At 47.6% G+C, this 3988-nt stretch overlaps 1 long non-coding RNA gene across 1 annotated transcript; it reads left to right on the forward strand.

Moving 5' to 3' along the window:
* On the forward strand, positions 1-3643 carry LOC139826706 (uncharacterized). The gene is made up of 2 exons (XR_011736860.1): positions 1-695; positions 1939-3643. It is a non-coding gene; the product is annotated as an uncharacterized lncRNA (long non-coding RNA).
* Positions 3644-3988: the final 345 nt, after the last annotated feature.

Here is a 3988-nt window from a genome sequence, read left to right on the forward strand (position 1 = left end):
GGGTGATTGTGGAAGATGGGGGAGGCCCGAAGGGTCTCTCAGCCTGGGCCTTGACACCGTGTCGGGCCTGTCAGCGCACAGGCTGCGTGTCCTTCAACACAGCACTGCCTGTGTCACCCAGCCTTTGTCTGTGGCTGTCACCTCGGCCTTGACATGTAAATCACCATTCACCTGCTCACGATGGCCCGTCTCCCATGACTGGGTGTTGCAGGGCTGGGTTTGCCACAGTGTTTGAGAGTCACCCTTGTAGTCTCTCACACCCTGTCCCGGGTTGGGATCAAACCAGAGACACTCCTGCTGTTTTCTGCCATTTCCATGCAAGTGAAGAGTATGGCCCAGGGGCTTTGCTCAGTGCTTATTACTGATAGAAATATTAGCTACAGGTTGTTGAAGCTGAAGGATTTCCACCAGGAGCAGGACTCGCGTGTGCCAGGCCGTGTACAGATAGGCCGGCAACCTGGGCCTGGGCCTCATCTTGGCAAGACGCAGAATTTGACCCCCTGAAGACAAGCGGCCTCTGGCAGCCCAGGGACACGTACTGAGAGAGGCAGTGGCCGTGGTCACTGTGCTGCTGCTTGTGTTTTGCCCGAAGGTACGACCGGACCAAGCTGTCGCTGAAGGAGATCACGAACGTGCAGTATGTGTCGTGCGTGAACCCGACGGCGGGGAGCTTCACCATCAACCCTCGGCTGCAGGTAAAGCCCTGCACAACGGCAGGTGCATCGCTGGGTTTAGTTTGGGGTGGATCATTTAAACGTGAGGTTAGAGGACAACCACTGGCAGATCCTGCTGTTGTTTTATCAGTACAAATGGCACGAATCTGTCGAGTGACTGTGATTCCTAATAGTGAAGCACCGAACTGGGTCCCTTATTCCCTTGTTTGTTTTTCCTCGCATTCTGCAGCTCCGTCAGAGGAGGAAGTCAAAAGTTGCCAGCCAGCTTAACACCTACTTTCAGGACAACCTTCTGGTCCATACAGGCAGATTTTGCCTTCATTTAGCTCGTATTTAGCTCTGAAGCATGGTGCATTAACGCCGCCTGCTTTCCAGAATTGTCTGATGCAGCTGTCAGTAAAAAGAGGTGTGGGGGAGAAACCCAAACGAAGAAAACAGACAAAACTAAAAAAAAACCCAAGCCACACCAAAACACAACAACAACAAAAACCCCAACAAACCCCAAACCAAGCAACCAAACAAAACCAACAAAACAAAGAACACCAAAACCAACCAACCAACCAAATCCCCCCAAAAACCTAACCGAACAAAAAAACCCCAAGCCAAACAAAAAGCAGTTCAAGCGCTGCTGATAACAGAAGATTTGGGAAGAGATCTTAAACATTAGACTTTGATTTTTGGGAGCTGCCAACCGATGGAGGGACTGGGTAGCAGTGAGCAAAATTCATTTCATCATGGAGAAACCTAATGACCAGAGTCAGCTTGGACCCTGGCTCCTCTTCAGCAAGGTGTGGAGTTAAAATGAAGTGTCCCATGGGCAACTTTGCAAGTTCCAAATTAGTAAAGAGGTCCTCTGGGAGATGGCACCTTCCAGGGGCTGCTCTTAATAGAGACAGTGACTGGGCTTTGTCAGAGGTCGGTGGGACCTTCAGAGCCCTTTGGCTCTTCAATGGACTGCACTTCCAGTGTAGCATTGGTGAGATGCAGTTGAAAATCCCTGGTTTAGTGAGCAGAGTGATGTCACTTCCCACCTGAGCTCTGCTGGCAAACTGGGAGAGGGAAATAACCTTGTTCAGGTGGACTGCAAATCAGAGAATCATAGAACAACCCAGGTTGGAAGGGACCTCAAAAGATCATCTGGTCCAGCATTTCATGGGAAAGGGAGCCTAGATGAGATTATCACAGCAAATCCCCAAGGGCATTTTGCTTGAAAGGTGTTTTTCTACCTCTCTGACCTTTCCATGCCTTCCTTTCTCTCCCTCAGCGTCACTTCTGTGTCTTCGCGCTGTCCATCCCTGGGCAGGATGCCTTGTCCAGGATCTATAGCACCATTTTAACGCAGCACCTGACAAGTGGAAATTTCTCGGGGGCTGTGCAAAAATCAGCTCAGCAGCTGATTGCCCTTGCCCTGGGACTGCACCAGAAAGTAGCCGCTACATTCCTTCCAACAGCCATCAAGTTCCACTACGTTTTCAACTTGAGAGACTTCTCCAATATCTTCCAAGTAAGTGCAGTTGCTGTCCTGTGGGACTTGAAGCTTGTCCCGATGCTACAAGAGGCTGCGGAGCTGTGTTCCTCTAGCTCTGGTGGGCAGAATGCAGTCTCCTACCTAAAAATGACACAGCACATGTGTGCCCTGAGTAAAGTGGGTGACCTTAGGCCGTTCCTTAATTCCTTGTTAGTTTTGGATGGATTCCAGAACCATTGCCCATGGCTTTGAGAAGCTTAGTTACTTTCCAGCCTCTTGTGGTCAGCGGGGAGGGATGAGTAGTTCCAGATGGATGTGCAGGTTTGGGGTGGGTTGAAACGCCCTCTGGCTGTAGAAGGGACCAGCTGAAGGGAGCTTTGGGCTTCCGACTTCAGCACTTAAATGACTGATGGTGAGTGCGATGGAGCTGCGCTCATCTTTGGGAGCCTCAGTTCCACACGTGTAAATGTGGGGATTAATGGCACTGTTCCACCACACAGGCAAATTATTTTATTGTACTGAAGCAGGTGGTGGATAGTTAGTGGGTTACTGGCCCTGAAGTTAGATCCAGCTTAGCTTGTTGGCCTGTACTGGCATGTCCTCTTAGCTTCTTGATGGTCAGATGCTCAGTATGTGCATGAAGGGTGGCATTTAAAAAGGTGATAATTGAATCAAACCCAGCTTTGACTTAATTGCTAAAACTGAATTTCCACCAGAGCCAGTTCTGTACCAAGGGGAAGTTGTTCAGATTTAGAAATATTTTCTTCCAACAACGGAGAGACTTTTTTTTCCCCTGAAATCTCATACTTTGAAGCAGTAGATATTACTGCTCAAAGAGCCTTTCAGAGTTTAAGGCTGATTAGTAAAATTTGAGAAGGTTCTCAGCAGCCAAATCGAGAGGTTTGGAACACCATAAACTCTTGTAGAACCCCGGTTTGTAACTTGTTGCTGTCCTTCTTAACACCTGTTCTCCTAAGTACGTACTGAAAGTTTGGTGCCTTGTGGTCTGGTCCATCACACAAGAACTGAAGTAATGACGTAGTGGGAAATGCAAAAACAGGGCCTTGAAAAAGTTAATAACTCTTTTGTGCCAAGAAAGAATCAGACCTGTCACTTATGCTCAGCTAAACATCAGCAGCTTTTGATGTTAGATGTGGGTCGTGTTAACTCCTGACTTCTAGTTAATCTGTGCTTTGAAAGGCAGAGAGAGAAAAGCAGCATTTCCATGGGAAGCTTTAATTTTAACTGTAACCTGCTTGAAAGGTGCTCAGGTTGTGGGATATTAGGAAATGTCCTGCCAGGTCTGGATGCTGGGGCAGGAGCAGCGACTGAGCTCAGGTGTTGTTTTGTTTATCACGTGGCTTCAGGAGTGGGGGAGTCTGGCTCCTGGGCTTCATAATGTTTATTTAAATAGTGGTCCAATTTTTCTTGAAATCCTTCCTTACCTTTTGGATTCATTCTTGATTATTCCTTCACATTAAATATTCTTGAGTTTTTGAGATCTCCTGATATCCTGTTTGTCCCTACGGGAACACAATTTTCTTCCTGAAATTGAGTGTGAAAGAAGCTCTGGACTCCGGGAATGCATTTCCATGTGTTACTTTCATTCAATCTTCATAAACTCATAATTTAGCTCACACTCTCTTGTCCAAACCCTTCTTGTGCAGTGCTAGCTTCAAAGTCAGGTCAGGCTGATCAGCCAAGTTTTGAATGTTTCCATGACTGGAGTTCCCATAACCTCTCCGACCCTTGTCACACCACTAAACCCACTCCACGGTGAAGCTGATATATTTTTATTTCAGTTGGAATTTCCCTTCCTGCAGTTTGTTACCTCTTGTCCTTTTGC

The sequence above is a fragment of the Patagioenas fasciata genome, unplaced genomic scaffold (assembly GCF_037038585.1).
Source record: "Patagioenas fasciata isolate bPatFas1 unplaced genomic scaffold, bPatFas1.hap1 Unplaced_1, whole genome shotgun sequence".
Lineage (NCBI taxonomy): Eukaryota > Metazoa > Chordata > Aves > Columbiformes > Columbidae > Patagioenas > Patagioenas fasciata.